At 39.8% G+C, this 14345-nt stretch overlaps 1 non-coding gene across 1 annotated transcript; it reads right to left on the bottom strand.

Annotated features, from left to right (window-relative positions):
• Positions 1–9700: 9700 nt before the first annotated feature.
• Positions 9701–9821, bottom strand: LOC129406351 (small nucleolar RNA SNORA32). Its single transcript, XR_008630957.1, has one exon. It is a non-coding gene; the product is annotated as a small nucleolar RNA SNORA32 (small nucleolar RNA).
• Positions 9822–14345: the final 4524 nt, after the last annotated feature.

Below are 14345 nucleotides of genomic sequence, written 5' to 3' on the forward strand. Positions count from 1 at the left end.
TTTTCTCTCTCTCTCTCTTTTTTTTCCACTTTCTCCTCTAAGAGTAATCACTTGACTCATGTCACTGATTTCTGATTTATATGACTTTTTTGTTGCTGCTGAAAATAAATTGGATCAACAGCCTGTAATTAAATCATCTGCTTATTTTTCCCCTTTAAAACGAACCAAAAACCTTTCCCCCACACTCCCACAGGCAATGTGGGACCATGTCAAATGGAGCTTGGACTTGGGTTCTAAGGGTAAAGGGAACCCTAAGGTCATGACGTCCAACAAAATGGAAATGGGTGGGAAGGACAGCCATGTGGCTTCAATCCAGCTCTCATCTTGATGGGACAGTTTTATTTGGCCTCTTTTGTCCAAATATTTGCTTTTGTTCTTTCTTTTGCATTCCCTCTCTTACCCCTTCTTTCACCTCACCTCTTTTTACTCTTTATCTTTCTCTTCCTTTCTTCCTTCTCCTGGTATATATTAATCAGAAGAAAAATTAAATACGTATAAGGAAGGATATAAGTAGCCATCTCTACCCCCAACTTTTAAAAGAAATTTTTAAAATGTATTGTTTGTTCTCAGAGATACAGCTTTAACCAGATGATGTCTTGGTCTCCACTTTATTAATATACAGATATAGCCTTAAAATTGGTTGCATATTGTTCAGTAATACTTCCTCCAAATGTCACTGGCTTCATAATAGAGGGCCAACGTGGCATAAGGAGTTAAAAGAACCACACTGCTCTGGTCTACATGCCCCAAATAAATACGGCACTGTTCTTACCTAGCTATTAACTGGTAAAACCCCTTGATTTGTGTGAGTTAGGTTGTGGAGTCTAGCAGGTAAGGCACTTGCCTTGCACATACCCACCCGGTTCAACCCCAGCACCACAGAGGGTCCCCTCATACCCAGGAGTGATTCCTGAATGCAGAGCCAGGAGTAAGCCCTAAGCACCACTTGGTGTGACCCCTCCCCCCAAAAAAAATTTCTGTGAATCTCAGTTTCCAAACATATATTTGACCTCAAAGTCTCTTCCAGTACTAACATTCTGAAGTCTTTGATCTCTTCTGAATATCTTCTCTAATGTGCTAGACATCTGTCTGTAGCTCTCTTAGGCTATCCATCTATAATTTGGTCTTCAAAAAAGTCAAAAGCAGTTTTGAAAGAATAGTTTCACTTTGATCATTCACTCTTTCTTCAGACTACCTGTAGGAAATTTATAATATAATGTATAGACTTTGTCAATTGCCAATTTAAATTAATTCCCACTTTGTAGTGAGCAATTCCTGCTGTTCAGACAGTATAGCCTGAAAATAGACTTTCTCTAGTCTCTCCAGTACACAAGGGTAGGGGAAAGCTTGGCCATCAAAGGACTCCTTCCAGTTCACTATCTCAACTTTCCGTGCAGACCCAAGACTAAATCTAGAACCCAGCTGTACAGTAGAGCAGCTGTATTACCTATGTGGCATTTAAATTCTACAAATGTCCGAATTAAGATGTCTTACATGAACCAAAAAAACAAAACAGCAGATTTCTATAACTTAGCATGAAAACAGTAAGTAAACTATCCCATTGATACTTTTATATTCATTCCCATTTGAAATAATATTTTGAGCATATTTGATGAATTAAGAAATCATAAAATTAACTTTGGAGCGATAACACAGCAGGTAGGGCGTTTGCCTTGCTCACAGCCAACCCGGGTTCGATTCCCAGCATCCCATATGGTCCCTTGAGCACCGCCAGGAGTAATTCCTGAGTACAAAGCCAGGAGTAACCCCTGTGCATTGCCAGGTGAGACCCAAAAAGAAAAAAAAAATAATTTTTCCTCTTTCTGGTTTTTTTTTCTTTTTTTAGAGGGGTCACACCCAGCAATGCTCAGGGGTAATTACTCCTGACTCACGTACTCAGGAATAACTCCTGGCAGTGATTGGGGGGCCATATGTGATGCTGGGAATCGAACCTGGGTTGGCCGCATGCAAGGCAAATGCCCTACCTGCAATGCTATCTCTCCAGCCCCTCTGCTTTTTTTTTTAATGTGGAAATTAGAACTATCCTGATTTTATGTGTGGCTCACATTCAAACAGAAGGGATACAGAGGTTTCTCTTACTTCTGGTCAGTACAGCCTGCTGAGAGCACTCAAACGGCCTATCTGGGTTCATGAAGTAAGAGTTCATGATCAATTAGAAAAGTTATGGGAGTAGGCCCAGGAGGAAGTTAGTAGGTCTGCTCTGTACTAACTCAAATGGACACATTACTTTACACTAGGTAAAAAGGAGCGGTCCATTACCCCCAAAGCAGGGGAGCGGTTCTCAAAGCCAAGTTACATAATTTCTGATGTTTTTTAATTTCTTTGTAAAAGTTCGACAAATTCACACTGATTTCAGCACCAGGAATGCTGCCAGTTTGGCAGCCTCAAACAGAATTTTCTCTCTGATCTGAGGTACAAAGTTCCTGGGCTGTGTAAGTTTTCCTTCCTGCTATAGTACTTCTGACCTGTTTGGAAAGGTTACAGTCAAGAATGAACTGCAGCAACAAAGTTTGTGGGAGTTGAAACAAAACCACCAGAACCATCTGACTCCAATGCAAAGAGAAAAAAAAAAATGATCAATTGACTTTCACAAACTTCCTCCTCTCTAAAAGTTCTTTTCAAAGGGGACCTCTTACACGTACATCTACACTCACCACCCCTGTTTGTCCAAGAAGTGAAACATAGGAGTCTGCCAGAAACGCCTCAGATTCATTATGTGGTTGATTTTGAATTAATTTTTATTTGTTGTGCATTTAGAAACCTTTCACAGTTGCCAAGTTTTTTACAACCCTCACATTCAGTTTCGTGACCCCATATAAAATTGTAACCCACAGTTTAAGCAGCTAGGATTTAGACAACAGATTACAAAACCCTCTAATTTGATAGATTCTGTAGGACTCTCTTTACTTCTTATCATCAGAAGCTACGTTTTCCATGTGACCAAATCTTCCCTACTCTTTGCCCTTCTAATCTCCCCAACACTCTATGATGCACCCCCATTAATGTTCTCAGCTTCTCAGGCTCACCCCAAATGTTCCCTCTAGCCAAAATGTGTTCTCACATGTCCTCCCCGAACCTGGGGAAAACCTACACATCTTTCCAACTCACGTACAACCTGGCACTCTTTCTGGGCTTGCCTAACTACCAGAACACTGCATGCTTCGGTTCCCATACATATACCACCTTATTTGTACCCTTGGTTTGCCTTTCTCTTCAATCTGCAAGATGCTTCAATCTACGGACCGAATATTACTCATGTTTCTCTATCAGTAATGCTTTATTTCCTCCCCCTGATAGGCAGGAAACCATTCTTATGGAATAAATGAGTGAATAGATGACTGGAAAATGAATATTCAGTTTTGTTGTTTCATCTGGAATTCTTTTACTACCCAAATCAAAATAGCAAAGATCTTCCAAATCTGAAGTAGACAGTCTTCACTTCTGAACTTGGAAGTCTCCGCATGGGACTTACTTACTCCAAATGACATATAATTAAGACTCCTTCTCCATGTTTAATCTATATTTCATTCTATTTTATTAGTAAGTATTCAGGAGGCATGATGAAGAGGAAACTAGTGGCATTTAATGATAGATAAACCCTATGGAAGCATTATCAGTCAGTCTCTAGAACACATACTTTGATTTCTTGGACTGGAAATCAGGATAATTGCAGATTCATCCAGGCCCTGTGCAATCAGTAAATTGTATTTTCTAAGAGATTGTTAAATGAGAGATGTGTTTGTATAACCATTAGAAAACAGTTTAAAAAGCTTGTCCAAAATGATATGAAGGCTTCTCGATCCTCATAAAGCCTCCAGACAAATATATTTCACTCATTCTCATTAATTTTATTGAGATTCAAACCATGATATGTGTCAGTGAAGAAAATTAAATGAAATTCTTCTTCTTTGTGCCCTCTATAAGAGAATATAAACTCCATTAAGACAGCACTTTTTGTCTATTATGTTCACCCATGGTGACTCTCACTACAAGAAAGTCCTTCATAAATATCGTTGACCTACTCAATGAAAGCATGGCGATTGTGAGTGAGGTAGGAAAAGACAATTCATCCAACCAGCTCTATAATAATTTGGTGCTGAAAATAGCTCATTTTTGGTAAATATGTTCCCTGATGGACTGGATCGATAGCACAGCAGGTAGGGCGTTTGCCTTGCACATGGCCGACCTGGGTTTGATTCCTCTGTCCCTCTCGGAGAGCCCAGCAAGCTACCGAGAGTATCCCGCCCACACGGCAAAGCCTGGCAAGCTACCTGTGATGTATTTGATATGCCAAAAACAGTAACAATTCTCAAAATGGACACGTTACTGGTGCCCATTAGAGCAAATTGATGAACAACAGGACAACAGCGCTACAGTGCTATGTTTCCTCATCCTATGAAAAAAAATTGAAAAAATAAATAAATACATAAATAAATAAATAAATATAAATAAATAAAAATTGAGGGGGCTGGAGTGATAGCACAGCAGGTAGGGTGTTTGCCTTGTACTCGGTCAACTGGGGTTCGATTCCCAGCATCCCATATGGTCCCCCAAGCACCGCCAGGAGTAACCCCTGAGAATCACCGGGTGAGACCCAAAAAGAAAAAATAATTGATATGACATTAGAATATAGCCTTCTCCCCACATCCATCTTGAATATAAAATCAAGAGACAAGTTTTATGTCAAAAAAGAAAGTGAAATAGGTGACAGAAATTGTTTTTATTTAAGAATTTTCAATAACCAAGCCTAGAAAAACATCTTAAGTAACCACATTGCTGAGAGTTCTTTAGATAAGACAGAAGATGCTGGGGCAATATGGGGCTTTTCACACTGTAGCACTGTCATCCCGTTGCTCATCAATTTGCTTGAGCGGGCACCAGTAACGTCTCAATTGTGAGACTTGTTACTATTTTTGGCATATCCAATATACCACAGGTAGTTTGCCAGGCTCTGCCATACAGGCAGGATACTCTCCGTAGCTTGCCGGGCTCTCCGAGAGGAACAAAGGGGCTTTTCACATGACTGATTATATATCTCCCATTGAAGCAGTACAGGCTCTGGCAAGTTTGTCTAAATTTCTAGATTTCTGAGTAATTTGAACATTTCAAGAGCATGTGGAAGCCAGATCTTGAAGTGGCATTTGGAGACTATTTCACACAATGGAAACTTATAACCCTAAAGGAATATGGTTATGACTATTAGGTTATGATATGGTTATTACCATAGTTCTGAATGGTTGGAAAATAGTGAGTTTCCAGAATTAACTTTCTTATGCTACTCTAAAGTGAGCTTAATATGGATAAAGATTGTGGGATAAATACATTTTACTCAATTAGGATTCCCTAAGTCTAAAGCTCTTTTGTAAATCACTAATGTAGCAATGAACATTTCAAAAAAGTTTATCTTTTAACTTATATACCATAACTTTTTTAACATATGTATACATAGTGAAATTATTACCAAAATCAACCTAATTAACACCTCCATCACTTCAGGTAGTTAAGATTTTCTCTCAACAAATTTCAAGCACACAATCTATTGCTCTTAACTATAGTCATCACTCTGTATATTAGGTATTCAGAAATTATTTTTATAAGTAAAACATTGTATCTTTTAAAAAGCATTTACCCTCTTCCCTATTGCCGAGGCCCTGCAAACTATCCTTCTACTGTTTTTTTATAAGTTGGGTATTTTTAGACTCCACACACAAGTGAGATCATGAGAATTCGTTTTTATGTGTCTGGCTTATTTTACTTAGCATGATTTTATCCAGATTCATCCATATTGCCACAAATGGCATGATTGAACATATTTAATGGGATAAAATTCCACATGTATACATAGACAATAAACCATTTTATACATGCACATATAATTATATGTATCATTTTATTTAAAACACACATATCCATACATATATAGTCACATAGTGGAAAGTCACAGCAGTAAGAAGACTTGGTGATATTAGTGACTAGGTTATAAAATATATATATATATAGCATGTATATATGTGATATGTGTTATATTTTTATCTTCTTTATCTTTTTAAAAAATTGTATTGATTGAGGTTCTGTGATTTGCAATATTTTCAACAATCATTTCCCATGCTCCTAATTCCAACACTATACCTGTCACCAGTGTACCCACTTCCTCCCCTCAGGCACCCCATCACCCCTTCCTGTAAGACCCCCCACACACTAGCTCAGTTGTGCACCCATTCATCTTTGACAAAGGTAAAAGTCATACTAAACTTGTATTGTTTCCTACTCTTAGCTGTTGCAACAATGAATATGATGATACATATATCTTTGTAATTGTTGTTTTCCATTCCTTCACATATAATATATACAGAAGTGAGACTGCTGTATCATTAAGATCCAGTTTCTTCATATGGTTATTTTTTAATTGCCAGATCATAGGACCCATGGTTTTATTTTTAATATTTTCAGGAACCTCTACAGTATTTCCCACGCAGGCACACTGGTTATATTCCCATCAACATACTGTGCCTGCTGGTTTCCTTCTCTCCTTATCCTTCTCATCACTTACAAATTCTTGACTGTTTGAGAATATTATCCTCTCAGGTGCCATTTCATTGTGATTTTGACTTGCACCTCCCCACTTATTAGAGATGTTGTGATTAATAATATGTGTTGGTCATCTGTGTGTCTTCTTTGTGATGTTCATTCAGATCCCCTATCCATATTTTCAGCAAATAGTTGTGTACTTTTTTTGATGCTTACTTTTTTTTATATTGAGTTCTTTAAATACACATTGAATTTAAACCCCTTACCAGATCTATGGGGTGGGGCGTTTGCCTTGCACGCCGCCGACCGGGTTCGATTCCTCCGTCCCTCTCAGAGAGCCCAGCAAGCTACCAAAAGTATCCCACCCGCATGTCAGAGACTGGCAAGCTACCTGTGATACTGGTGCCCGCTCGAGCAAATCCATGAATAATGGGAGGACAGTGCTACAGTGCTACAGTGCTTGCACGGGTGGGATACTTTCGGTAGCAGACTCTCAGACATTCCCTCCAACTCTTTGGGATGTCTTTTTATTTTATCGACTGCTCTGCAAAAACTTTTTAATTTTATGTTCTATCACTCCCTTCTCTGCTATCTTTTGTGACCTTTGGTTTAGGTATTAAATCCAAATTGGGGGGGAAAAAAAAACCAACACCATGTCAAGGAAATTCTCATTCTTTTTTTCCTAGTACAAGATCCTGAAAATCACCTTCACCTGCCTTCTTCTTGTCTCAGTGTGGAGTTGGTTTTCTGCATGTGCTCCTAAACTGTTGGCAAAAGTCTGTACTTCTGACTGCTGGGAACAAGCCTTGGAGGAAGGCATCAAAGAACCAGGAGCTCCCGTGGGTCAATTTAGAAAGTCCAGAAGGAGGCATTAAGTGGCTGTGGGCTAGCCTCTTGCAGTCTATGGAGCAGCTCTTAGCGGACTTTGACTCCTGTTTGTTGTGTGTCCTCCCCTCTCTGCCCTGCTGCAACCCTCTCCTACCCACTTAGCCAATCACAGTATTTGGGGTGAGGCAAGAAAGCAAGCACCTTGGGCTACAGCCTAGATGACTGAGCAAGCTTGTGGTCAATCACTGCACCTTCATTTCCCTTCCTGGAAGAAATCAGTGCAAAGAGCAAGATTCTACAGGTAAAGTGAAACAATTTGTATCCTTTTCAGTGTTACCACTTTCAAATTTTTCTTTGCTCTGACGGTCTTCTGGAACTTCCACCACTCAACTCCTAATCTCTTGCAGAAGTTATTCACGCGGCTGACCTGGGTTCAATTCCCAGCATCCCATATGGTCCCCTGAGCACTGCCAGGGGTAATTCCTGAGTGGAGAGCCAGGAGTAACCCCTGTGCATCGCCGGGTGTGACCGGGGGAAAAAAAAAGTTATTCACATCCCTGGGGAATAACAAAATTTCTATTCTACCATCTTGCTAAATTTATTCTTCAGCAAACAATTGCATAGACTTTAGACATGTAGATAGGTGGCTTCCTTGCATTCCAGAAAATAATTACATTTCTATCATCCTTATCATCACCACCACCATCGATGTGTATAACTCTAGCACCTCAATGGGTCTTTAAGACTATATGTCATCAGGGTCAAAAGCACAGTATAGCATACTACATAGCTATGTCAAGTGTTTCATTGAATAGTGATATAATTTTAGGCATGTTATTAGTCTCTATAAAAAAGGAAATAATATCAAAACTACCCCATGGGTTGATATAAAGAAAATATAAATAATGCAGGTAAAATGACTCACATATGGCAAGTACTCAAAATCATTGATTTATTATCATCATCACCATTTTAAAAATCAGCATGATGTGTGGTTATTTGGGGCAAGATTGAAAGGTTAATGTTTCCTAGCTATAGGAAAAAGGTCATCCTGTTATAAATTTATAAATGAAGCTAAAAATGAAGTTGTGAAAGAAGTACACTTCTTAGTAAAATGAAGATACTAGCATCATTAAAATCTGTAAAATAAACCATGGATTAAAATAATTATAAGTAATATTAAAATGCTTATAAAAAATTGTAAGCATGCTCTGCTGTTATCCTTAACTTTGAAAAACCTCGTCACTATCAATATATTTGTCAACGTGTTCTAGTTCCATGTGTGTCAACTATTATTGAGAGCTACAAATTAAAGTTCTTTTTGATATATTCTAAAATTTAGGTTTCACCTTATTCAACCAATGCAAGTTCAAACAAATGAGTTTTTTGAGTGGAGGAGAGAGGAAAGAGGAGAAGGGAAGGGAACTAGGGAGGGAAAGCCCTTCATCATAACTTGCTTATGAAGAAGACAGCCAGAAAATAGATTGCCTGTGGAAGATGTGCAGGACTAAGTAATAACTAAGTAATTCCCCAAAAAGCTGCCATGACTGACAGATTACACCGTTAAGTCTGTCCTTTCCTCTCAGCAGTGAATTTTTCAGAACCACAGCACAAGATGAGGGAGTTTCAGATACACCCACTGCTTAGAGATTGGATGGTGCCCTGTTATCAAATTTGAAACTGTCCCACTTAAACTTGGTTTGTCCCAGTTTAACCTTGTACAGAGATTTTTTTAAGCTTATAATATTGAAAAGTCTGCAAGAGTCTCCTTTGAGGCAATATTTCTCTTCTCCCTTAAGTTGATAGACTTTAGTTACCCTCTGAGCCACTGCAGGAGGGGAATGAGGTTCCAGTCGATTTTCTGCAGCAGTTCAATTACTACAGATTGGATTGGAGAGGCTATGTTTCACAGACGTTTCAAAATATTAAATTGCTAACTCCCTGCTTTGGTTTTTTCTGGATTTCTTGGTTCAGGAAGGGTATATTAAATATAGATCTTCAGTTTCTATGCCAGGCAGCCCGGGATCAAATTTCTGCATTGGAGGTTGGGAGGTTCCACTTAGTAAAAATCAGGTAATGCTAATACATAGTAGTGTTTCAGGAAAGCTACTGTAGGACCAGGCAAACTTTCCCTCTATGACGTTCAAGGTCCATACAACTCTGTCCTCTACACATGATGTGCCCTTTATCTTCATTAACAGAAAGCATTCTCTGCATGGAGAGGAAGTGAAGCTGAGGAAATATTTTAGGTCTCATTATACTTCTTTTTTTTTTAAACTTTTTTCTTTTCTTTTTTTTCTCACTTATATCCCCTTCCCCTCCCAAATGTTCTCCATTGGCTGACTGCTGGCAAGGTAGCAGATGACAAACCTAATGGACATTTTCTTTAAGGTCATGTCCACAGCAATTCAGGAACTGCATTCTAAAAGCCTTGGTAATGACCGTTCATTATATTTCTTTTATTTCCCCATGCTGCAATTTAATTCAGTCCCATCTATGTGCAAATCATTCAGTCAGCATTTACTGAACATGCACTAGATGAATTAGATGAGCAACATAAGTTAACCCAACAGGCATAGGTTAACAAATTCTAATCTAAACTGGAAAAGATTCCTTATGATAATGAGTGAAGTATAATGGAGGACTCAGAGGGAAAAGCATTATCTTGAATGAAGAAAAGTGAGTATTTCTGAGAAAACCACAAGATGGACCACAGAAGTCTTGTCACTACATAGAAAAGTGAGAGAGGTGTTCAAAGCAATGAGACCACAAAGTTCTAGGTTTCATCAAGAGTGACAAGAAGCTCCTGGAACTGCACGGCTTTTCAGCATAAAAATAGGAACATCCACTGCTTCAGCTGGGTAGACTTAGGGGCAAGACACCCGAGTAGCACCAAATATATCCAGTGCCCAGATCTTGGTTTCTAATATCCTTCCCCAATAAAGATAAGAAGCAATACTGCTTGGAAAAATCACTAACCATTAACAAAACCAATAGAAATATCCTAGATATAAGATGACCCTGTCAAAGCACATAGCAACTGAAAGAGCTCCCAGTGATCAAAAGTAGGAATGATTTGAGAATAATCATCATCATCATCATCATAACTAGTATTGGACTATAACCAAACATATAAAATTATTAGTCATTTAGTTCATCATCATCATCCCGTTGATCATCGAATTTCTTAAGCAGTCTCAGTAATGTCTCCATAATGTAGCCCTGAGATTTTAGAAGCCTCTCTTTACTTGTCCTTCCCAATGATGCCGCATTGGAGCTCTTTCAGGGTCAGAAGAATAAGACCCATCATTGTTACTGGTTTTGGCATATGGATACACCATGGGGAGTTTGCAAGGCTCTCTTATGTGGACAGAAAACTCTCAGCAGCTTGCCAGGTTCTCCCAGATGGAGAAGTAGGCTATAAAATGTCTTTCGGGAGCTTGGTTTTAAGTCTCTGGATGTTGGTTGTTGGTGGGATTACACAGCGCCGGGGGCAGTCCCTGGGTGTGACCACCTAGCTACTGAAAATGGGAAATCTGGGGGGAAGAGGCCCAGTCTCAATCCGAGCAGGCTTGGAGGTCTCAGCCCCGGGTCCCACACACCTGGATTCCTCTGCCAGTACCTTCATGCGTGAGGCTCGTCCGAACGTGTGGAGAGGGGCCTTGAGCATGGCTGTGGCTAGGCTCCAGAGGTCTTCGGCCATGAGAGCTCTGCTCGGGGTGGGGAGGGAAGCTGGAGCCCACCCCCTCCGAGGGGCCCCAGAGAAGACAGCCAGACACTCGGACAAGAGACTCTGCCCATTTAGTTCATACTGATAAATAATTATTAAAAATGAATATATAAGGCCTGGAGATAATAGAATGGCCAGGGTGAATACCTGCATGTATCCCACCTCAGTTCATTTTCTGGCACCACTTGGCCTTTTTGCATCACCTCACGCAACTCCGGAGGCCCCCTGAGTTCCATCAGGTGTGGGTCTGGAGGCCTCTAATATCTCCAGAGTGCCCTGGGTTTCCCCAGCATCCCAGACCCCAGCAAGCATCACATTCTCGGGCCCTTATGCTAAATTGGATCAACTGGCTGAAATTGACTGAAAACCACCAGTGAGGCCCCAATCCCCCTGAGTACTGCTTGGAAGAACCTATTCCCCAAATGAACATATAAACCGTAGAAACAATCAAATGCACACAGAAGAATTCTAAACATTCTATGTAGAGGTTTCAAGAAGGAAGAACATAGCTCCCTATGCATGCATGGGCCACAGTGCATACCCATGTGAACTCTTTATGTCCAAAGAACATGATGTGGCAAGAAAGGAAAAGGTCACTTGACAGTGGAGTCCTGACAGCCACACCTAAGCCAGCTTATTAAAGTGACAAAGCACTTTGGTGTCGTGCAATGAGAAGGACACTTCTTACTTCTTCCCAGATGGACAACCTGGGAAATGCCTAACCAGGGCTCTTCAAAATTGTAAAAGTAAAGAAAAGAAAAATCTGAGAAACAGTCCTAACTCAAAGAAAGCAAAGGCATGGCAAATAAGTGTCACGTGGCTTCCTGGAGGGAATCTTGAAACAGAAATATGATAGTTGGTCAAAACTATAAAACTCAGGGTAAAGTCTGAACCTCAGCAACACTAATTACAAATAGTGATTAGCTAATGTCTTCAATGTACCAAACAAATGCAAAATAAAAATAGGGGGACCTGGAGGTGCAAGTTTATCTTTAAACTTTTCTGTTCATCTATTTGCATTTTGTATTCTAAAATTGAGTTTATCTTAAAATTCCGTGATGATCACACCTGCTTGCCTGCCCTGTATGTTGTTTTGAGTATCAAGTGGCAGAAAGTAGGAAAGTATACTTTCCAAACTCCCATGCACATCACAACAAATGAAAGAATTTTAAGGATTTGCTTGGGGGAGTGGATGCTATTTTTAGTTCTGTTTGTTTTGTTTGAGTTGTCATAAATCAAACCCAGGGACTCACACATGCACAGCATGTGCTCTACCACTGAACTACATTGCTGGCCCTAAATTATGTTTTAAATATTTAAAATTATTCTTGGTGTGAGACTGAAGTATGCAGGCTGTGGCCAGACCATGAACAACCCAGAAACTATGGTAAGGATTCTGGATTTTACTCTGAATACAAGGAACAGCCAAAGAATTCTTAAGTAGGAGAAGAATTGGCTCTAAATTTTAGTATTAGTGACGGAAGAAACCTGCTCTATGGAAACTATGGAAACTGAGACAGAGATGCTTAAGACGGAGCAGAGGTGGTACACATGGTTCAGAGGTGGTTAGTTTTAGGCTTAACCTCATGTAAGCCTAAAACTAACAGCCCTCCAGACTTCCCAGAAAAGATGCCAATTTTACATGATTTTGATATTTTCAATAAATGCAAGCCATTATTCGATGAGTATAAATAGATTTTTTAGATATAGTGTCCAGATGCTAACCCATGGATGCATCCATCACACAGAAGTCTTCAGTCATAAGACCCATGCCTGACTTGGATTTGAGAAGCTTTGATCCTGGAGATGACAGTCTGGCACATGGGAGTGGGTTCCTGGCACATTCCTCAGCCTCATTTCCCTCCTCTCTAACGTGGGCACTAACCTAGTGCCTGCCTCATGGATTGTCGTGAGGAATGAAAAAGCACAGCTGTGTAAGAGCACATAACACCTGGTGTGATGGAGAGCAAGCAAGAGGCAGATGTTGGTGTAAATGGTCGTAGAAGAAATGGGTCTCCTCCACATTGCTTGGGAGAATTATTTAAAATAGTAGAATTCATAAATCCCTGCTGCTATTTATCACTGTCTATTTGTCCTGATGAGAAGCAACTAGATCATCGCTAATAAGTGCCGACAGTCGGGAGCATCTGCTTTCAGTGACTTGCCTCTTGAGACTCGTCTATAAAACCACTGTTTTTCTTCTCCATCTACTTCATCTTAATACACAATAAGCACTCAACAAATAGAACTTCTCGTCATAGTGATATTATGTCACACTTCTCCTCATTGGCAACCCTATGGACTTGTTCTAATCAGTTTCTCTGCACCGGAAGTAATCACCCATCTATTTAAAATGCCACCCCAGGGCAGTACATGAGTATGTATACCATAGAGCCCATTTTTCATGTCAGGTTATTGCAGACATACCCTCTCGATTTCCTACATGTCCACCCAGCTGTTTCCTGGAATGTGTTGCATGCAAGCTAAAAGAAACTAGATTTTATGAGCAAAAGCAATAAAGGTTTCCTATGCCCTGTTGTTATTTGTTTCTGAGCTGTCAGCAATTTAGGAGCGGGATCCTGCCCCACCATCCACACCCAGGCCTGGTCCTCTGATGGGCTCCCCTGCTGGCTGGAGACAGTCACGGCTCAGAGAAACCTCTTGAACCCAGCTTCTAAAACTGTGGCTTGTGATCCCATATCGTTCCACAAACTAAATGTGGGGGTCACAACAGATCTTGAAAATATGTTTTAAAATACACTTATATGTTATGATTTATTATCAGTAAATGTGTGATTGTATAAATGTATTATGTATTATATAAATGTATTATGTATACATATTTTATAAATGTATCTATAAGAGGGAATGTGAAAGTTTCTTGCATTGAAAGGAGTTGTGCACTGGGAAAATAACGTTTAAGATACCTACCTCCATCTGGAAACAGCACCTCACTCCCTATGTGTCCCTAAGCAGAGAGACAGCCCAGGGGTTAACTCTCCTTGTGAAACTTGACTGCATTAGCCACCTCTAAATCCCATTTATTTTTAAAAGAAATGAAGCTATTTTCATCCCTACTCTACCATTCCAGGAATCTATCTGTAGATTTTTTTAAGGCAAGAACTATCTAATAATGAGTAATTTCACTAGTCTATATTTAGCAGCAAGAAAGATTTTTTTAGGTCATTGCAGGGAAGTTCTCAGAAACTCTGCAAGTTGGAAAGAGACTGCTGACAAA

Source organism: Sorex araneus, chromosome 6, assembly GCF_027595985.1.
Source record: "Sorex araneus isolate mSorAra2 chromosome 6, mSorAra2.pri, whole genome shotgun sequence".
Classification (NCBI taxonomy): Eukaryota; Metazoa; Chordata; class Mammalia; order Eulipotyphla; family Soricidae; genus Sorex; species Sorex araneus.